This window comes from Crocodylus siamensis, chromosome 1, assembly GCF_052110815.1.
Source record: "Crocodylus siamensis isolate JL-2025a chromosome 1, ASM5211081v1, whole genome shotgun sequence".
Classification (NCBI taxonomy): domain Eukaryota; kingdom Metazoa; phylum Chordata; order Crocodylia; family Crocodylidae; genus Crocodylus; species Crocodylus siamensis.
In genome coordinates, this window is record NC_143395.1 from 107844803 (window position 1) to 107868014 (window position 23212).

General features: G+C 41.7%; 1 long non-coding RNA gene across 3 annotated transcripts in view; it reads left to right on the plus strand.

The window, feature by feature from the left end:
* LOC149873179 (uncharacterized) overlaps positions 1 to 23212 on the plus strand; it is a 97457-nt gene that overhangs the window by 58359 nt on the left and 15886 nt on the right. For 2 of the 3 annotated variants that reach the window (XR_016441450.1, XR_016441449.1), the window contains one exon: positions 11696 to 11859. The exons of the other annotated variant lie outside the window; for it this stretch is intronic. This is a non-coding gene — a long non-coding RNA (uncharacterized LOC149873179). Of the gene's footprint in view, positions 1 to 11695; positions 11860 to 23212 lie in introns of those variants that run through there. 3 annotated transcript variants of the gene reach the window in all.

Consider the following 23212-nt stretch of genomic DNA (forward strand, 5'->3'; position numbering starts at 1 on the left):
TCTTCAGAAAATGTCTTGATGCCCATCTTGGGATCATCTGATCCCAGCATTCTTTCCTGCCCAAGTGCAATGGGGCTGGACCCGATGATTTGTAAGGTCCCTTCCAGCTCCTAACAGCTATGAAACTATCTTTTTGTTACATTTTTTACAAACCACACTTCTTTTCAGTGATACTTGTGATTCCAGAATATAGGTTTGCCCATTGAGTGGGAAGGAGGATCTATCTTTTCTGAGTGCATGACTGGACAAGGTTCTAATCTTTCTAATGGGGCAAAATCCACTTGGCTACGGGCTGGTGAGGACTGAGTAAGACAGGTAGGGCTGAGGCACCAAATTGGCCTCTGGCATATCTTGGATGGTTCTTAGTGGTCAAGCAGCTGACAGTAGGGAGGGGTTTGAAAAGCACCCCAAAAGCATGGAAGCAATATATCAGTGTCTGAGGCACAGCCAGGCTGCATCTGTGGCCAGAATGTGTCACAGGGGGCAAAACACACAGATCTCCCACTTCCTGGGTGAGTGCTCTGACTTGTAGGCTGTTATATAAAAGGTGTCTCCTGCCATTTCTTATGCTTCTTAATGAAAATAGATATGGGTGTTGTTTTTTGTTCTACTGCTTAATTCTGTCCATGTATTAAGTGCATTTAAGAGCACACCAACTGAACGAGGCCTTTTAGGAGATTTAGATGCAGGGATGCTTTGCATGGGAATGCCAAATAGTAGGCCTGTGCGAATAGGGATCTATTCAATTTGAATTTGGATTCAGCCAGTTTGGATGCCAGAGATTCGATTTGGAGATCTGAATTGTTTTTCCGATTTGATTCGGCCAAATCGCTTCAGAAGATTTGGAGCCGATTTGGAGATTTGGCCATAGAGTATAATGGAGAATCAATTAAATATCTATAACTTTGTTGTCTTTTGGTTGATTTGGATGAATCTTGCAGGGATGGTAGCCTCTTCTGAGAGCATGATATGTGCCAAGTTTCAAGGTGATAAGTGCAGGCCTTACCTGCCCATATTGAATCAATATTTAATAGATTCCCCAGTATACCCTATGGGTGACTCTCTGAATTGCCGAATTTTTTCCGAATTGATTTGGAAGCTCCAAATCAATTCAGAAGGCCCAAAGCTTCCAGAGGTTCGATTCAGATTCATAGATTTGCCCTCCAAATCATCCGAATAATCTCCGAATCCGAAATGTAGTCTGACGCTTTGCACAGCCCTACCAAATAGGCTGATGCACAAACAACTCTGCTAAAATGGCAGTGCATCTCAGCTAGCATAACAGCAGAACTCTAAGCACCTTTGGATACTGAAGCACTTTGGAGATTATATAGTGCTATGGGGATTGCACTTGTGGACTGAGCTGCCTAAATTCTTCCTGACTCCCACTTTGTGCTGCTATATATTCTTGTGAACCTGGGACAAAAGGCCAGATTCTGTTCCACCTAATAGGTGTCTAAGTGGATTACAGCACCTAAGTGCTATTTTATTTTATATTGCTCAAAGTCTAAAAACCTGTTAATGCATCTACTTGGGTAACACAGCATCACTGGGCCTTTAAGATAGAGTCACAAAAAAGCAGTTTGGAGGAGGAGGAGGAGGATCTACCTACTTTTGTCTTTAACTGTTTTTCAGGGACTCAAGCAGGGTGGAAAAGAAAGGCACTTAAATGCCAAAGTCCACTTTACATGCCTAATTGGTGGAATACAATCTGGACCTAGGTGATCAACTCCCTGTCTGATCAGAGTGACTATAACTGTTTTGCTCTTAATGCTAGTGATATTTGTTTGACTACATCATGTAAATCTGATAGTTTAAGATATGTTTTTGTGTTCAGGAGCAAGGTCTTCCATATCTTGCTTTACGGTGCACCTCCCAAATCTCTGAATGTAATAATTGGGGTGGAAGCCTGATGCCACGTTAGCATACTCTGTATTGAAAGGAAGAGTGAGCAGAAAATGTGTCACTTGAAGAGCACAGGATTTATCATTTGAGGAGCTGAACATACCTTTATTAAAATAAGCCTGAGATAATCACTTAACAGTAACCTCTCCTGGTACTTCCCTAGCTTCACTGTGCAAGGCTATCCTTTCTGTGCAGGCTCTTCTGAAACTTCATTTGCCTTAAATATTTTTTAAATTAGAACAGAACCTCTTGGACACTACAATTTTTTACCCAGGAAAGGGGAACAGTCTCTCAGTCATGGACAAAGATCATATCACCTCCACACACATTCCTACCACCTGCCTCTTGTACTCTCTTTTTTCCCCCAGGCTAACTTGTTCTGCTCTTATCTGCCCTCATATATACTGAAATTGCCCTGACCTTCTAGACTAGAGTCACAAGGAACAGCTTCTTATAGCAGAACAGTTGGGAACGATACTTCTCATTTTGACTTTCCTTCTGAATAATACATTCAGTGTACATGAGTTTAAGCATGCGTCTAAGTCTGTAAACAAGCCTTACATTTCTTCCTGTTGGAAGAAGGCCTTTTGTCCTGGCATCCTACAGACATTGACACCCATTATCCCACTTCAAGACCTGTGAAGTATACCAGATAAAATGTGCTGACACTTTTTCCCAGGACATCGAGACATTGCTTTGTGGCCATATGCAATTCATTCACTTAACTGTGGTTCATTCCAGGGATGAGGGGCAGGCTGGTCAGGCTCTGTGTTCTCCCTGGCCACCTATTGACAGATGCAGCCTGCATTTGTAAAGGGTTGTGCTGCTCTTGTTTTGTTCCAGATTATAACTCGGGACACTCAGGACCTCCTCAAATTAGATGCCTATTTATAGCCTAAGACACAGTGTACAAAACCTTATAAAACTAAGCCTCACTTCAGCAAAATGAAATCATTTGCTGCTCTGGCCCCTTTCAGTTCTGCCATGTACAATTAAAAGATCATACCATTGTCTGTCATGAATCCCTTTCCATCAGACACTTGCGGTTTGAAAGCAGTGGGGTAGATCTTTGCAACATGATACCTTCTTTGCCTGCTCACAGATAATAGCTAATGAAGCGTAGTAAGTTTTATCCTTAGACAGGTTAAAGATATAAAATGACTGCTTGCACTCTTTTCCCAGTGTCATCATCACTGCCCTTGTTGGGTGTTATTGGTGTATTGTAGTCTCAGAGACTGCAGTGGCAGCAAAACATTGTAGCCAGGAGATCCCAACATCAATCTTGTTTTAAAAATGACCACAGGCTCGGGTTATTGGCTAGGTTTATTGTCTATGTAAGGTATTGCCCTATCATACTTACAATATGACAGCCAAGATGTTAACACATGTATGAATTTCCATTTCTTCTTTTATGCAGTGGGTAAAACAAATTGCACATTATGTCCCACCAATATTTTGCATATATTAACTGTCCTGTACCATGGGCTTGTTCCACTTCCTGACCTGGGTGTTCCCATTCCAGCCTTACCATCCTAGTCTTACCTACCAGCCTTACCTGAACTATTCCACACCTTATACAGTCATTTCCCCCTCCCATCTCCTGTCAGGAGTGTACATTTGGCTTACATGCCAAGTTTTGCATATGAAAGGAGTTAAGGCTTTGGTCAGGGATCAGGCCTATTCTGGCCAATGCTTTAGCAAAGCCTTTTTGGGAGTAGTATATGTATATTGATGAATGTCCCAGCAAGGCCTGCACTTAGAACTAAGTTTCTTCTCCTGGCTCTGGGGAAATAAAATATAAGTCCTTTTATTTGAAGAAAAGTGGAAACAATAATCAACCGAACCAGAGTAGACCTACATACTTTTATAGGCAAGAAAATGTGTGACTCAAATCAACACATTAGGGCACTCATATCAAGACAGTCAGGGGGCCACATTCCCTGCAGGGCATAATCTACTTTCCTATTCCCTAACTTGAATATTGTAACAATTGTATTTTCATTTTTTTTCATTTGAAACAAACTCAAATTCTAAGAAAGTAGCAACCTCCTCAGATGAAATAATAGGTAAGCAACAAAATAGCTTGTGTAAATGATACAGGTTGGAGCTGGCTTTCCTCTCTCTCCTGTAAAGGAAGTATAGTGTTCCATTCCTATACACTTTCCAGCCCTTGGGCTTACAACTGCCTTCATAGGCAGTGAAACCATTAACAGTGTTTACATTTAAAGATCATCATTAGCATCTGTGTTTTCACCCACTGAAATAAATGGGGAAGTTAACATCTCTAAGCTACCACTTCTGCCTTTCACAGAGAGGCAGACAGATTGTTATATAAACAATTGCATTGGATTCATATGGAAAACTTTCTTCGGAGTCATGAAAGCTAGAGACTTTATTGAAAAATGGAACATTGAGACTTTTCATATGTGAGGCCTGTCTTCATCTGCTGCCCCTGTTTTGTCCTTCTTTGGCCCCCTCTGGCATGTGGCACTTCCAGAGTCATAAACCTGCAGCTCTGCAATGGGGCTGCAGGTGCCTGACTTTGAACCTGCAAGGTGTTTGTCTAGCCTTGTCTTAAAGACCCCCAAGGTCTTTAAGACAAGGCTAGCACCACTTCGCTTGGAAGTTGGTTCCGGATCGTAGCCACCCTGACAGTGAAGTAGCACCTCCTGATGTCTAATCTGAATCTACCTTCTGCCAGCTTGTGACCGTTATTTCTAGTCACTCCTGGTAGTGTTCGGGTGAGCAGGGACTCCCCCAGTGCCTGCTGGTCCCCTCTGACTAGTTTGTCACAGGCCACTAGATCCCCCCTTAGCCTTCTCTTCTGGAGGCTGAACAGGTTCAGGTCCCGTAGCCTCTCCTCATAGGGCCTGCCCTGCTGCCCCCTGATCATGCGAGTGGCCCTCCTCTGGACCCTCTCCATATTGTCCACATCCCTCTTGAAGTGCGGTGCCCAGAACTGGACGCAGTACTCCAGCTGCGGCCTGACCAGTGTCACATAGAGGGGGAGGATCACCTCCTTAGACCTGCTTGAGATACATCTGTGGATGCATGACAAGGTGCGGTTGGCCTTCCTGACTGCCTCCCCACACTGCCAGCCCGTGTTCATCTTGGCATCAATGATGACTCCAAGATCCTTTTCTGCCTCTGCACTGGCAAGAAGGGAGTTCCCCAACCTGTAGGTATGGTGCCGGTTGTTCCTCCTCAGGTGCATCACCTTGCATTTGTCAGTGTTGAATCCCATCCTATTCTCGTCCACCCACCCCTGTAACCTGTCTAGGTCCAATTGCAGCCTATTCCTCCTTTCTAGCGTGCCCACATCCCCCCACATCTTAGTGTCATCAGCAAATTTGAACAGGGTGCTTTTTACCCCCTCGTCCAAGTCACTGATGAAGATGTTGAACAGTGCGGGCCTGAGGACCGAGCCCTGGGGAACCCCACTGCCCACATCCCTCCAGGTTGAAAATGACCCGTCCACCACCACTCTCTGGGTGCGGCCCTCCAGCCAGTTGGCGACCCATTTGGCTGTGTAGGTGTCAACACCAGAGTCCCCCAGTTTGTTAATGAGAATGGGGTGAGAGACAGTGTCGAAGGCCTTCTTAAAGTCCAGAAAGACTACGTCCACTGCGACACCTGCATCTAAGGATTTGGTGACCTGGTCATAGAAGGCCACCAGGCTGGTCTGACAGGACCTGGCTCTAATGAACCCGTGTTGGTTGCACCTAAGCATACTCTCCCCTGCTGGTCCCTCGTGGACATGTTCCAGGATAATTCTCTCAAAAAGCTTACCCAGGATCGAGGTAAGACTAACTGGCTAATCGTTTCCTGGGTCCTCCCTTTTTTGAAGATGGGAACCACATTGGCCCTCTTCCAGTCCTCTGGCACCACGCCAGAGCCCCACGAGTGATCATATAGCTGTGCCAGGGGTCCCGCAATGACCTCAGCTAATTCCCTCAGCACTCTGGGGTGGAGATCGTCCAGACCAGCTGATTAAAATACATCCAGTCCCTCCTGAAGTTCCCTAACTAGTTCCTCACTAATCCTTGGCCTAGGTGCGCCTCCCCTGGGGCCTGAAGGGGGCCCAGTGTGGGGGCTGATCCAGTTCCTGCTCAGGAAAATGGAGGCAAAGAAGTCATTAAATAGGTTAGCTTTGTTTGGTGTGATGACCATATTTCCTAGCGTGTCCTGCAGGGGCCCCACATTACCCGATACCTTTTTTTGCCCCCTATGTTTTTAAAAAAGGACTTCTTCTTGTCCTTGATCTGGGTAACTAGTCCTAGTTCCATCTCTGCCTTGGCCCCGAGCAACTGCAGTATAGTCCTCCCTATGAGGCAGTGGGGAGTCAATCAGATAGTCCCTGATCCTTGAATGTGAGGCTGTGGGCACATGGTGCATAGCTTTGGGCTTACCTGCAGGAGAAGGCAACTTGGCACACTTATTTAAAATGCTGGGTCATGCTCATGCCATAAATGCAATGGGTTGTAGGTGTTCAGGAGTGAACAAGGTACCACAAGGTTGCTTTACCCACTTTTACTGCAGAGTAAGTGCATACACATGAGCAATTACTGCAGAGCAGCTGACATGCTGTAAGTTTGTACCCTCACTTGCTTTGTTCATTTGCCCTAAGATAAAATAATCAATGGCCCTATATTTTTTAACCATTCATTTTTCATTTTGCTTAAAAAACTCCAAAGAGAAACAAAAATACTCACATGAATACAGCTAAATGACTCTTATTTTTTTGCTCACTCTGAGTGAAATGTGAACCACAATCAACATTAATGCAGAAAAAAAAATTAGATGCTTTCAGTTCTGATCATCTGCCACAAAATGATTTTATAAAACTGCATGATTTCTTTAACCTGCCAGTGTCCCCTTAAGTTCGTTAGAACAAAAGACAGCAAGCACTTGTTCATTGTCCAGCAGGCATCTAAACATGCTGTAAGTGGAGTTCCATCTGGTCACAACATCATGAATCAGCTGGATAACAGCCAGGCTTCATTTGCTTTATATACTGTGCAGCTTTGAAATTGCAAAATAAGAATATTTGAAATGGCTGACCAAACTTCTGGCCAACTGCAACCGAATTTGCCACTGAGGGTTATACAGTACAAACAAGATCTTAATTCAGATCTGCAGTGAGCACAGGCATGTGTGTGTTTGTGGGGAGAAATGAAATACTTTCCATTCTGATCATCTACAACAGTGATTGTCAATATTTCTCAATTCAAAGCACCTCTCACTGGATTTGAGGTGCCCCTCCATAACTTTTGTGGATTTAATAGCACCTGATTTCAAAACATAATTCATATATTACACTGCTTACCTCCTTAAACAGGGAGGGGCTGGGCAGGATAAGCCTCAACCTGGTGTATTAATTTATCTCCTTATTTCCTCACACTTCACTTATCTCCTCGCACTTCTTGGCAACCTTTGAAGGATCTGGAGGCACTCCCGGGTACCTTGGCACCCTGGCTGAGAATTACTGATCTACTACAAAATTATTTCATAAAATTGCATTTCTTTATCATGCAGTTGCCCCTTTAGTTCATTAGAATAAAAGACAGCAAGCAGTTGTCCAGAACGCATTTAAGCATGATCTTTTTTTGGTGATATCTTTTATTGGACGAACTCTATGCTATTTCCTGGACCACCGTGGCTACAACAACACTCCAGCTCTACTATGGACCATGCAGGACAATATTTCTTGGGCATAAAGGACTATGAGGATGTCAGGATTTTCCATTTATGCTGGGTGATAGCATCTTAAGCTTATTTTGCACAGGAGCAAATGATAGGGAGAGGGGGCCAGCACAAAGCTGGTGCATCACTTTAGTTCTTCTAAACTTGAGAGCATAATATGAGAACTTTATCACATAGGCTTTGTCCACAGTCCTGAGCTGCTGATTGTCTAGCTGTGCTTGGATACGTATATCTCTGCTTCATGGAAGCAGCAAACAGCAGCATTAATTGCTGTGGTTTCCAGAGCTGCAGAAGCTGCTACTCATCCCGCCACCAAATTTCTGGGCTGTGGGCAGCCTTGAAGGCTGTATGACACAGCTCTGCATTCAACACCCAACCCATGGTAAGCTTCGTGTTATATCAGTTTGACACACTTGGCCACAAATTTGGTGACAGGAAAACCGGTGGCTGCCATGGTTGTGCAAGTGATAGCAATTAATGTTGCCACCACTCACCAATGCCAAATTTTGGGCCCTGCAGGAAATCTGCATCCTGGTAGTAAACTGACCCAAACACTCTTCAGTCAGCATAACTGCATCTACTCTTGAGAGTTTTGCCAACATAGCTTTGTTGTTTAGGGAGTGTAATGTCTTTACTCTCCTAACCAATAGAGTTCTCGGATTCACCTCAAAACCAAGTTGCCTTTGGAGTGACCTGCATAGATATTCCCCCGAATTAGATATTCTCCCAAATTCGATTTACTTCTGTGGTGTTTGGTTTCTATGGGTAGTTAGTGTGAAGCTGCATTCAGTTTTGTCATTTTTATGTATGTATGTATGTATTGTAGTATTTGATATATGTACTTCTGTAATCTTCATGATGTAACTAGGAAATAACCAAGATATTTAGCACACATGGGAGATCCAGCTGGTATGCATCTTGGCCAGACAGGTGTAGTTAAGAAACAATAGCCACGGTAGATGCAAATGGTCATGGGTGTGTGTGTGTGCGTGCGCGTGCGCGCGTGCGCGCACACCTGGGGGGAAGGGGAGTGGGGATAGTTACTCTTTTCATGCTCAAGATGGCTAGCTCAGACAGGGATGCATTTGGGAAACAAAAGGGAGTTTTGGAATGTGTAAAATCTTGTGCCTTAGAACAGAGTGGGGTTTAGGAAATCCCCAGGGAAGAGGGTTGTTTTCTGGCCCCAACTTCTGAAGTGGTAAAAAGACTAGATGCTCTCAGACTTGGAGAATAAACCTAGGGCTCAGCTAGGGCAAGTTGAAGGTGTCTTTGAGTGAGCAGGATGCTAGCCAAGAGAAGCCACCCTCAGGAAAACTGGTGGTTACAAGGGACTTTAGAGGGTGAGAGCTATTATTTCTGATTTTTTATTTTTATTTTTATCTGTCCACCGGTATAATAATTATTAATAACAGTGACATTTGCCAGATGAGCTTGGGGATGTTTGTTCTAGAGATGTACAGATATATAATTTTGAAGGTTTAGGGCCTTAAGAAAAGAGAGATGTTGGGAAGGAAGTTAACACGTTCTCATAATTGACCACAGGCCTAAACTTCTAACACATTGCATGAGCAATAAACTCATCTAAAAATTCAGGCAGACAAGGTTCTTTGGGTAAATCCGATATCTTTATTAGACCAACTCAGATAGTTGGAAAAATTCTTGGAAAGGCACAAATACCTTTCCTCAGCCTGGTGAAGGGTGTTTGTACCCAGAAGCTTACTCCAAAAATTTCTTCCAATTGCTTGAGTTGGTCTAATGAAAGATATTGGATTAACCCAAAGAACCTTGTCTGCCTATGTCCTTAGACCAGCATGGCTACAACCTACACCTGTAACAATTTAGTACATTTTAAACTTCATATTGTATATAAATTAAATATTATTGTCAGTGTTATAATATTGTTTTAGTGAAAGCTAAATAAGCTGCTACTACCAACATGCTCACAGAAACACTTCAAATTTACCTATTTATTGAATTTTTTTGAAGCTTTGAATGTGTCAATAAACTGACCTACTGACCGGCAGTAACTTTGATGGAAGGAATACATGAGTTTCAATTTAGGGCTTCTAATGAGATATTTTCTTTTATATGCATTATCAAAACAGGAGTGTTTGAGCATAAGCACTGTCTAAATGTTTTGAGAAAAAAATCAATGAGTTGTCACAGTGGCTTTTACTTGGATGGGCTAATGTAGACCAATGATTTCTTTTAGAAAAATGTGAAGTGAAAATGATTGAATTAGAGGTGCTTTTTGTGCGATCAAATCCCATGGGAGTCACTGAGCATTAGAGACAAAGAATTTAAGCCTCCCTTCCTGCAAAAGCTTATATATTGGTGTAACTTCACTCATGTGTCTAGTTCAAATGGAATCAATGGGATGACTCATGAGCATCTACATGGGCACGTAAGTGATTGCAAGACTGGATCTGAAGCCTTCAATATACAGCCCGTACTTCACTCTTTAGGACTTTGCAAATAGGCTCACACACACAAACACATGCACGCCTACAATACAGTTTTATAAAGATGTGCTACTCAGTGAAGTCAATGGGACTGTTTCTCTGAATAAAAAATATGTGGAGTTTTCCCAAACTGGGTTTTATTTCAATATCATTAATGTTTTCTGTGAAACTTAAGCTAAGAAGTTGAGTTTCTCGGACACTGTATTACTGCTACAGATCCACTTGGAGTCACTCTAACACAGCAACCTGCTCAATGACATTATCACAGCCAAACTTTGTTGTGCTTTCCATGAAACTTTATACAAAGAAAAAGAAGAAAATGGCTACTACTGTGGACAAAAGTGTGCTTATATATACTCCTGATGCTTTTGAAATATTCATCAAAATTGTCATTGCCCTGTGGCCACTTATTTTCCAAGATGACAAAGTAAAGAGTTGTATAATTTGTGATGGCATGGCTGTTAAACTATTTAGATTATATTTTGATGTATCATTATTAAAATCTTTGGCTTTATATGTTTAGAGCCAATATTCAACAACTTTTATAACATGCACACATATGCAGTATTGTTCTTTAGTTCAAAGCAAAAATCCTCAAGTAATTTTCTGGACAGCACTAATGGAAATCTATCCTCCTTTAATATTTTAATGTTTTAATATTAGAAGGTTTATTTGAGAAAATATTTTGGTTTCTAAGGTGGGGTTTGATGAGATATATATAGAAAGTTGTAGACTTTGCTGGGTAAAATAAAATAATAAATGGGTTCTATTGAACATTGGGCACTAATACATAAAAGAAATTACTTAGGATTTGGTTGTGTACACTTACAGATCTGATATGAACCATCTCACTAAAATTAATAGGAATGCTTTCATATACATCATTACATTTAGCACATTTTTTTGCAATTTGGGCCAGTGAAAGGAGAGTGATTGGGAAACATTCACTCATATGAAAAGGAAAGAGATTAAAAGAGCTTTGCTATTTAATAAAATTCCAATACTATGTCCACAGATGCTGTGACCAGTTCATGTATTTTAGGTGAAGAATTTTTGTCTATTTTATTCTCGAGTATAAGTGTCCGTCCATCTGTAGATCAGGCGATAAGAGATACTAAATCACAATATTTCTTACTTTCTTCATACAAAGAATATGGAAATCATCATTTTTCATGATAATGTGATTAACTTGTGCAGGATATTTTTTAACATTTGCTTTTCTATTAATCCTCCATTAAAAAAATACATTATTTATGTAAAGGGGGAAAGACAACATACATTCTAGGGGAAGCAAACAGTTTCTTAAGGTAAAATTCTGGTGCTTTCAATTTCAAGGTTTTATCACAGCCTCCTGTTTTATACATGAATCTCTTTCAGTTTTATAAAAGGGATCAAGTATGCTTTTTAGATTCCGTATGAGTTTTCCTGAACATGAACTACAGAGCCTGGGCCACAATGCAATCTTTTGCTGTCTCCCCATAATTTGTCTATTTTATGTTGTTTGCTAGTTCTGGATTATGAAACATAAAATACACTGTATTGATGTTATACTTGATTCCTAGACACCATTTCCTTTTTGTTTAAAACATTCTTATTTAAAAAGTAATGCTTTTGTTTCCCAACAGCATTCTTCACCATCAAAAAAAAGCATGTTTACATCCAAGTTTCAGTGGCTTCAAACAAAACATTAAACCGGTGAGGAATTAACCATGCTATTGTAAAACTTGAACTGAAACATAGCTTCAGAAACAGCACAAGGATGCTTATTTAATATTATTGGAAAATAACAGACGCTTATGTATATTCTCTACCGTACAAGATGACCATGGTCCTGCTCTCATTAATATTAATGGTGGGCATTGACTTTACTTGGTGTAGGAAAGGACCCTATATTATTGAATACTGCTGTTCATATGTGTGATATTCATTAATTAATATAAAAATGGAAGCAGGGACTTAGCAATTTTTCACGTGCTCCACAAAATATTTCTAAATGTGTTTTATTCACATACAGAAGGAGAGTGAGATCTGTGTTATGAAAGCTTACGCATCTTTGATTCAGTTAGTCTATAAGGTACATCTCTATCATGCCGTCATTCACATATATTTACACATTAGCATATACTTTTTCAGTGTTATCATTGTTTTAGTTTTAAAATTGGCATTTTCCCAGGAAAATTGTTTTCAATATGTAAAGTGAATGATGACCATAAAATGGACATCTTGAAACAATATACCAAGAAAGGAAGGAAGTCACAGGATATTAGTCTGTATGATTGTATCCATGTATATATTAGCTACAAAATAATTTGATACCATTTTTACAGTGTCCTAAATATATAGAACCTAAAGCACTTTATACTTTCAGTGCATTATAATGGAGTTTTCACAGGATTCTGGAAAATCTGTTTATTTAGGTTTATTCAGAAAAGATTGTTTGTTTTGTCATTATGTGAGGACTCAATCCTTCCTTTGATGACATTTGGAAAATCTCCCATTCACTTCAATGTTTGTGCTGTGGCAAAAGGCAGCAATTGACACTATTAAATCAGACCAAATATATCTCTCAATTAGTGACTTAACCCAAATTAGGTTCTCATGAAAAGCATAATTTATTGTTATTCAGCTGGATATTTTTAACTCCTGGAATATGCACAAGTTTATACTGGTACAAGTATATACTTAACACATTTATTATGAAAAGACATATGCTTATTTATTTGCCTTCATTTATTCCATTCTAGCTGACATTAAGTTTCATGTGTTTATGTTTACAGCACAAGATGGTCAATATGTTGCAATATTTCAATATTTTATATACTATAAGAAGATACAATGATTCATTTAAGACTTCAAAAAGAGTCTTGGGTTCACAAGAATTGCAGAATAGGATCCAAGGCATTCTCAGAAAAGAATTATACTGCCAAATAAATATAGAAAATGTCAATCTAAGTATTATAAGAGGGGAAAAAATAAATCAACAAGTCTCATAAATGTTAGCTCAGATCAGCTAGCTATCATGTTAGTTGAATCCTCAATTAGAGTAATGATAATTTAAAATTATTGTTTGCACTCTTCTTCAAATTTTAATTGGCCCTTTTTAACAACAAGGGATGGATAAAATGCTCAAAATAAACAGTGTCAGGATGTTTAAAGATATGATTCTTGTATCAATCTTTATATATCCCATCAGAACAAAGTATTTAATATTTCACAAAAAGTAGCATTTATAAATAAATGAACTGGTAAGTACTATATATACACAAAAAAATTCTGTTCAACTTTTTCAAAAATGTTCCATGAATGCCAAAAACTTGGTTTAGCCAAATTGCAGTAAAGACAGTTAGAGATAGTTACCCATGTTAGTCTGAAGTCAAGTAGGAGGCAGGCTAGATTTTCACTTTACAGACAAGTAGATAGATAGCTGAAGCTCACTTCATCAGATGCCGTGAAAAGACATGCAGAAATCTCAAAGGACAGTTGAAAGTTGTCTCCCGCCTGACACTTCCAACTTCCTATATTGGGTGATTCAGTCATGAATAATACCAGACATTTATGGTGGTCAGTGGTGCCACACCAGAATAATGTGTAAATGAGACTCAAGCTCTCTGTTTCGTCATCTGCAAAAACAGAATTCTTTATATGCTCTGTCACTGGGGTGTTATGAAGACAAGTAGTAGTAGATTTGAGAAATATTTTGAAGAAGTAGCCCTGGTCTTAGTCTATGCTGTGTTCTTTGTACTGTTTTGGGGTTCTCCCAGAAAGCCAAACAGGAGCACTCATAGAAATCGTAGAAAAGTAGGGCTGAAAGGGACCTCTAATGGTTATCTAATCCAACCCCCTGCACAAGGCAGACAGATCCCTATCCAAACCATCTTATACAAATCTATTGTTTAACCTATTAGCAAAAGATAATTGAGAGATATTATAACATCCCCTAAACTACCAACTCAGCTGGCCAAAGGTAGGCCTTAAAGGTCAGGAAAGAGGTGTAGCTGAGTTTCATGTTAGTGGGCCCTGCCTGCTAGCACACAAAAAAGTAGCCTGCATTTGTCCTGCGAGGGGAGTGCTGAAGACGTGACTAAATGATGCCTAGCCTGTGGTGTGGTGGACTGTACATTGTGCTGGAAAGTAAGAGAAATTTGTATCCAAACCACCTCTGCGTGAGGGGTCCTAGAACCTAGGTCTTGCTTACTGGCCAAATGCCCTAGTGACTAAGCTATTGGGGATAAAATATGGGAGGGTCCTTCCTTGGTGTCGATCATCCATTAGTCATGGATTTCTAGTCAGCTATATTTTCATGACATACATGCACATGTGTGTCCAGAATGGGTGCATGCAGGCATGAACGGATTTTGGGCTGCAAATGATGTAATGGTGTAGCAGTGCAGATGGTATAGTGCATCATCACATATAACATGACAGACAATTTTCTCCAAGTAAAAAGAAACTAGATACTTTCCTAATATGCTAGGGGTCTATGGCAATATTAGTTTAAGGTTGAAGCAAAAACAAAAATAACTTTATTGAAATGTACACTAATTTGCTATATCATAATGTATAAAAACCACAACAAACTACGCAAAAATAATCCAAATATGTTGTTTCATTAGTCCTCTCATTATTAGAATTAAATGTAACCAATGAACATTATTTCCACACCTGAGTTAAAATTTTTAGCTAGAACTGAAAACAGTTTGCAGGGCTGTGAAATAGGAGCTATATTGAGTGAAGCAGCTAACAGACAGCATAATTGCAGAAGAAAGGATAGTTTGATTAGTGGAACATCAAGCCCATTAAAAAAGGAGAAAGTGTACATAACTTCAATGGAATGAAAAATTTAGAAGGAATGAGGTCGATTATAGTGAACCATGAAATCAAGTGATTTCTTTGCTGCTGCTGCCCCTGCCAGGCAGTTGGTTTTAAATTTGCGATGGACCAAGAAATAAAGGGGGAGGGGTGCAGTTGTAGCTCTGCTCCTCCCTTGCATGCAAGTAGCCACATCTGCCTGACTGTTGTCTACCTCACGGAGCATGCTCAGTCAGTGTATGCATTTACATATCCACACTGTAGGGTTAAAGAATTATGCCCTGCACATAAGTGCTGCAAATGCCACTTTTGTGGCAAAAAGTTCATGATTCTGGGAGAGGGTGGGGGAGAGGAAGGGAGGAGATCTTGGCTTATCGTTTTTGACAGTTTGGGATTAGTGATACTACTTTCCCTATGTTGTGCAGTTATGCCTGCAAAGTTTCTTTTTATTTCTTTTGCATTTGCAGTTGAGCATTCAGGTACTTGATATGTGAGTAATTCCTGCTTTTTCCTGGCTATGTTCTGATAGCTTTGACTCCTACCTTCTATTAGCCAAACCTTTTCATTTCTTTATATTGTTTACAAGGATGTCAAGCACAAATAGAAATTACAATTATAGGTGTCTATTATTAGAGGTTTATATTCTAAGGCCTTAATCTTGCAATGGATTCTGCACCTGCGGACGACAGCATCTTTGCGGATTCCCAAATGTAACGTGTATGTACATGTAAAGATAGATAATAAGGAATAGAGATCTCCACCGTGGAGCAAAGAGGAAAAGTGGTGACAAAACAAGGAACAAAGACTGTCAATGGGACAGTTTTGAATCCACGTCAGAAGACAGGCAGGTGATCCAGGCTGACCTGGACAGTCTCAGCAAATGGTTGTACAAGAACCTGATGGTATTTAACACCGAAAAATGCAAGGTTCTCCACCTTGGGGGAAAAAAACCTGCACCATCATTGTAGGCTGGGCAGTGCTACACTGGCTAGCACTACGGAAGAAAGAGACTTGGGGGTCATCATTGACCACAAGATGAACATGAACCTGCAATGTGATGCTGCAGCTAGTAAAGCGACCAAAACGCTGGCTTGCATCCATAGATGCTTCTCAAGCAAATCCCAGGATGTCCTTCTTCCCCTGTACTCGGCCTTGGTGAGGCCGCAGCTGGAGTACTGTGTCCAGTTTTGGGCTCCACAGTTCAAAAAAGATGTGGAGAACCTTGAGAGAGTCCAGAGAAGAGCCACGCGCATGATCAGAGGTCAGGAAAACAGACCTTATGATGACAGGCTGAGGGCCATGGGGCTCTTTAGCCTGGAAAAGCGCAGGCTCAGGGGTGATCTGATGGCCACCTATAAGTCTATCAGGGTTGACCACCAGGATCTGGGGGAACGTTTGTTCACCAGAGCACCCCAAGGGATGATGAGGTTGAATGGTCATAAACTACTGAGAGACCGTTTCAGGCTGGACATAAGGAAGAATTTCTTTACTGTCTGAGCCCCCAAGGTCTGGAACAGCCTGCCATTGGAGGTGGTTCAAGCACCTACATTGAACACCTTCAAGAGCAAATTGGATGCTTATCTTGCTGGGATCCTATGACCCCAGCTGACTTCATAGATTTCATAGACTTCCTGCCCCTTGGGCGGGGGGCTGGACTCGATGATCTTCCGAGGTCCCTTCCAGCCCTAATGTCTATGAAATCTATGAATGCTATGGCTTTGAACACTGCACTGCTGAGCCTTTAATTATTCATTATGATTTGTCATAGATATCCCAATAATTGTCAGACATAAGCAGAGATTAGTAGCCCAAGTAGATATTTTTAGATTTATAGTTTCATCCTGTCCTTTTGTCTATGTTGAGGATGGGACTTTGCCTTTATGATCCTATTTTAAAGGTCCCGGCATTGAGCCCTAAGTACATAAAGAGAAAGTGAATGGCCAGTTCCTCCATATTATCTGTAGTTTCATAAATAATGAAAATGTGGTCCCAAAACTCCTTGTAGTGAATTGAGTTCATGCACTGAAAAAGGATTTTCTGATAATGTGATTATAAATATCTTACTCTTAACCACGAATTTTAAAAGACACTTTCAGTAGTAAAGAAGAGGGTAACAGTTGTTCAATTAGAGGTGAACATTCATCTATGAGAAAAATCCAGCCTTTCCTTGCTAAGACCCAGAAATCTTGTTTTTCAGCTAATGCGATTTCATACATTTTTGTTGCACGGTAGGCTGAGCAGCATTCCTGTTTTGTTGCCTCGGATGGGAGCTGTTCGATATCATGTCACACATAACTGTGCACGGAGTCCTCACGCTGAGCTGTGAACTGATCCCATGGTCAGTTGATGACATTTCAAGGGGCTGGGAGAACGTGAAGGCAGGCACTCTCTGTTTCTTCTTCCTACCCGGTTCTATCTCCAGCCCAGGCTTCTTTCAGCCATATTCATGATCCGATCACTGGAGAGCAGAGAACACTGGGAGAAGAGAGAGCAAAAAAGTTATTTGCATTCTAACATTACATTTAAAAGCTATAAATTATTGGCAACTATAAATAAACATTGCTCCTTGCGAAATGTCATTGCTCATAAAATGTGTGTGCTCGCGTATGAGCAGTCTTGTTAGATTTTTCTTCCAGCTACTGACTGACTGCAGCAACACTATTAAATCTTCTGGGTTCTGAAGCCTAGCAGCTAGATGACCCATCTTTCTGCTGCATTATCTGTAATATCAAAACCCGATCCCAAAGTCATCAAAGTTAATGGAAGAATCTCTATTGACTTCTATTACATTTTGGATCAGTTCTAAATACTTTTCAAAGGATGGAAAAAATATTTTAAAAACAATCATATTTTCCAGAGCTAGAAACTAGTAGCCTCCTCTGTGAAACAGAAATGAGAAATGTGAGGTAGTGAACAGGAAGAAAGAGAGGGAAGGAGTATATAGCTTCGTTTAAGCTTTGTTCTAAAAAAGACACAAATATTTCTACAACTGAATTGCTGAATACTTTTTGCTGGTTGTAATAAAATGAAATGAATGACTGAAATTAATACTTTTATTCCTGCCACTGCTAAAATGATTTGTATATGAACATTACCATTAGGGTCAATTGAAAACAACAATAATAATATAATAAGTTTGATTTGGGGCTGTTGCTTGTATAACTATCAGTGTCAATAGACTTATGCCAGCAGAGAATTTGGTTCAGTCACTTCATATGAAATAAACAGGATCAAGATTTGGACTTAAAAGATGATAGTGTCTTGTATAGCACTTGGCTTTTTCCCTAGATTTGTTGCATAATGGGAGGAATGACACTGTGGAGATAGATCAGTTTCAGCAGTATATTTGTCTATCTATCTATAATTTAATCAATCCTGCACAATCCCTATATTGCTACACCCTTCAGAGTTGAGGATTTTGCTTCTCATACTTAGTTTCTGCAGCAAACAAAAGAAAAGCCTACCCCAGTTGCAGTAGGCTGAGCCAAACCCACTTATATTAATGAAGCAGTTTCATGGGTATACAGTAAAGTAATATGTTACTTTTAGTAATGTATTAATGTGTGCAAGAGCACAGATTGATCAAACGACCACTTGGGAAGAGGGAGGATTTCAGATGCTCCTTTTTTGAACAGATTAAAAAATGCACTAGGACGCTAGTACTGCGTCAGGCACCAGATGAATTTATTGCGAAACCGAGGTCTAAGCACAATAATCAGCTGAGGTGAATCCCCCTCCCCAACCCCAGACCTCACTATAACATTAAAGCCTAAGACATCAGGGGTGGAAATATTTTTTAGTGAAAATAACAATGAAAATTGTCCCGGGCAATGAGCCCTGCAACTGGAATGGGAGTGAGATTCTAACATGCAGTGATGAACCCTCTGAAGAGGGGTCACATGCTAAGTGCTCCAACTTGAATGCTCCTTCCTGCCTTCAGACAATGCAAAAGGCCCATTGTTCCATTTTTGTGGCTCTGTGAGGCTCCTCTGCTTTGATAGGCTGCATGGTAGGGGGACCTGCAATTCTTGGCAGTACACTAGCTAACTGGTAAATGCATTAGTGAAAACTCCCTCACCAACTGCTGCTGTCAGGTTCCCTTCCTGCCTTTTAAGCTCCTCGGAGTAGCGTATGTAGGGGCATAGAAATATAACAGGTAGAAAGCTGGGGTAATATGCAGGACAGTGGAGGAGAGAGTTCTCTGTAGGTAAAAAGCACAGATACGGCATTTGTATTCTTCACTGACCACTTCCCCAACATCCTGTGTATCCATCAAAGTCCTTCACTTTATGAGAAAAGAGGCAGAAATTCCACCCTTAAATTCTCAGAGTTTTCAGCTGCAAATTTTCCATGACCTTCCTGTACTGATGGTATGTGACCTGATAACATTTGCAAGCCATGTTACATGCTAAATTTCAGAGCAATTACTGGTTGTTGCAAAGGCCAGAAAGATAAGAGCTTTTCATGGTTGGCAATACCAGTTTCCTTCCCCAACCACGGGGGTTAGGTTCCTGAAAGTTCCTGTGGTTGGCAAAACTGTGGCTGGCAAAATTGGCAAGGCTGGGGGAGCAGAGGCTGTGGGTGCGGGGGGTGAGGGGCATCAGCAAGGCTGTGGGCTGTGCAGGGGAGGGAGTGAGAGGCATGAGCAGGACCAGGGGGGTATATTCTGACTGTACCCCACCTTCTCTAAAGTGTGGATACTCAAAACCAGGGTTGGCAAAACCATGGTTGGTGAGGGAAACCTGTATATGTTAAAGGGGTCTTCATCTTCCTGCATAGAAATAGGTACTGCTGGATGAACTCAACAGGCTAGATTTCTGTATGTGCTATAGATTTAGATTTCTGTATGTGCTGGGGGTGCCCTCAGTGCAAGAGACAGTCTGGTGCCTGGGTAGGTCTCCTATTTCCAAGAGCTAACATGATCTCTGGGCCAGGTTAGAGCAGTGTCAGAGCTGCTCTAGTTGTCTTGGTAGATGATGGTTCTCTGCCAGCCAGAACTTCAGAGCACAATACACCTTGGTCCTGGCTCTTGAGATGCTGCCATGCCTCAGAATGCTACTTACAACTATGAAGGGATATCACAGCACTGCCTTTGCTGTAGTAGGGGGGATCCCTAATTGGGGTGGGCAATTATTTGGGCCCTGGGCCTCACAGGGAGTTTTGGGGAGTTGTCGCAGGCTGGGTCAGCACTCTGCCCCCCCAGCACCCTCCCCACAACAGCTCCCCAAACCTCCCTGTGGGTTGGGGTCACTGGCATATGGGGAGCTGGCATGGGCACGGGCAGCAGCTTCAGCAGGGGCAGCTCAGCCAGGACCCCTGCTGCCCCCAGTGCCACCTCTGGGCTGCCCTTCTACCCTTAGGAAGGATTTGGGCTGATGCCCCAATCCCCAGCAGGAACCTGCTGCCTGTGTCCACAGCTGATGCTGGCACCTACCTGGTGATGCTTCTGGCTCATGGGCCAGGAGCTGGTGTAAGTTGGGGGGATGTGCTGTAGGTGTGAGACAGGTTGGAGAGGGGGAGAGACAGAGAGAGGTGGCTCTGCCCACCCCTGCCCATGATGAGTGGCAGCAGCTGGTGCTGGGCACCAGGAAAAAGTGGGACCTGGCAGCCAGCACGCTATCCGCTGCTGGGGTCATTTTGGCCCGGAGCACCAGCCCAAAGCATCACATGCTGCCACTCATCATGTGCAAGGAGTGGGCAGGATTGCCTCTCTCTGTCTCTGTCTGTTTCTCCCTCAATTCCCAGGCGGGTGCCATTGTCAACCAGTCAGCTGTGGTCCCAGGCAGTCACGATCCCTAGTAGGAACCTGCCAGCAGTGTCCACAGCCAGTGCTGGTGCACACCGGGCACTGCTTCCAGTGCATGGGCTGGGAGCTGATGTAAGCTGTAGATGGGGCCAGGATGCACCCGCCCACCTGGTACAACGCACTGGCTCCCATGGGCCAGATCCCATGACTTTGGGGCTGCCAACCTGCAAGCCAGATACAATCAATTGGCAGGCAGGCCAGATCTGGCCCATGAGCCATATTTTGCCCACCCTTGCCTTAACGGCTGCCTTAAGGCAGCTTTATATCCTCTTTCTACCAAGCTGGAACCAAGCTGTGCTGGCTCGGGGCAGGAACATGGGCTGGGACAGAATGGATTCATTTATAAATAAAAACTCATATACACATTTTCTCCCCTGTATTTACCCCACCTCTTTTGTGAGGAAAGTAGTAAACTTTCTGAACCAATAATCTGAGTGGTTGTGGTAAAACCCTGTGGTGTGCACTGATGGGTTCATGGCAGTCCAAGTCTGTCCTTAAAGGGAAAGTCTCTGTCCACAACATGGGCTTACCATGAATGTTGTGGTAGTGGGTTATTTAAAATGGGGAAAATATGGTGCTCTTTAGAATGAAAGAATTAATACATAGATTCCCCCCTCTATGTGAAAAGCAGTGCAGAGGCTGCCTGAACTCCTGCTGTGCTATGAAAATGAAGAATATGTGAGTACAAATATGTCAGATATTTATCTGTATTTTTTTATGTTTGATTCTTAATCCTGTGATTGTTTCCAAACTGAGATCATTCAGTCACGTGGATGATGGGTCTCACTAGTTTGAGCCTCACAGCAAAACCCTGGATGCTCCTTATTAAGGCTCCTATCTTCCACACAAAGCAGACTGTGAAATGAAGAATGAAGTACTGAATGCACAAGAAAGGGAACAACATAAATATATATGGTTTTAGGGGAAGTTTGTGAAACATCTACCATGCTTCAGTGGCTCCTGTGTTGCATCGAATAGGGTGGACAGCATTTGATTAAAATACTACTTGCTGAAAACATGAAGCAATTCCTTGCCAGCCTTTTCCTGACTGTGAGTGGGGGAGAACAGGCCCTATAGATCTTCATGAGAAGCGCCACTCACTCCGCAGGGAGAATGAAATTGGCTAAGCCCACAGTTCACATCTCCTTTGTCAATGGCATCCAGCCCCTGGCCTTGGGAACTGACTGCCGGCAGTTTGCAAATGTATGTGCTTGGCTGGGAGCCTGCAGTTCCCTTTGTCCCAGCTATGTAGGGGGCCTAATAGGGAAGCCGGAGCGTGTCATCCCCGACTGCCAGAGCTTCCAAGCAATAACATGACGGGCAACTTTACAGACAATATCCAACATGAACATTCAAGCCTTAGCCTATTCTTCTTCTAGACACTAGTACTGACTGATTCCACATGCTGTTTTCCAGGCCTCGTTGCTTCATAGGCTGAGCCTGGGCTTTGCCCCTTATAGAAGAATCCTACAGAACTGGATAGGGTTGAAACCAATAGGGATTTCCTGACATTTAACAGAATTCTGTAGAAATTACCTTAAAATACACTATAGAATTTAGCAGCAAATGATAGCTATTCTGTAGGGATTTTTTTGAGCCAAACTATAGACACCCACAGAAAATTCTATTCTTGCTATCCATTTCTATGTGATGCTTCATGAAACCTTTAGAAAGGAGCATATTCTAAAGCAGTCCTGGCCTTAATATGTCCAAGAACAGGTTTCATATAAAATTAGAAAAATTGTGTTATTTTCCTAAGTATCTGCAGAGATCCTCTACAGTTTGATTTGCTAAGAAAGTTTGCCCTTGGTTAGTGATCCAGATAAATACCATGCAACACTATATAGTATAATACATACAGATATGGTAATATCTGTATATTACTTATTTCCAGATTTATCAGTATTGTTTGAACTGAAATTGTAAACACCATTTCAAAATCATGCTAATGAGTGAACAGCAGAAACTGCAAAACCGTATATTTATATTTATATTTGCTCTTTTACAAGTGGTATCTCTTATATCTCTGTCTCTGATTAGTGGGTGAAGAACTGAAGAACAAAAATACAGCTACAAGAATGCCACAATTCTGTAGACACAGCTTGCATTGCCTTAAATGAGAGTCACGTGGATGCGGCTGCAAGGGCAAAAGGAGCCCAAAAGCTCTTGTACCATATATTTAAGTAAGCAAAGGAACTAGAAGGTATTTTAAAGCAGACTGGCAGAAGAAGTATAGGCTTCAGTGGCCTCTTTTTGAGGAAAAATTTAGGATGGGGAGGGATGAGGAATTTTTTAGAACTTCCACAGAATTGTTCCATGAATGTTTGACCCTATGGAAGAAGTGGGGGATAAAGGACAAAATCCCATTTCACTTTACAAGCCCAAATAGCATGTACCTAGCTATATAACTTCCATTTTTGGCACTTAGGGACAGTTTCCAGTCCTATTGGACACGCAGGGTGGAGGCACTAGAGTCCACATAGCTACTACACATTTCCAGTAGGCTGTGAGATAAACCCTGTGACTA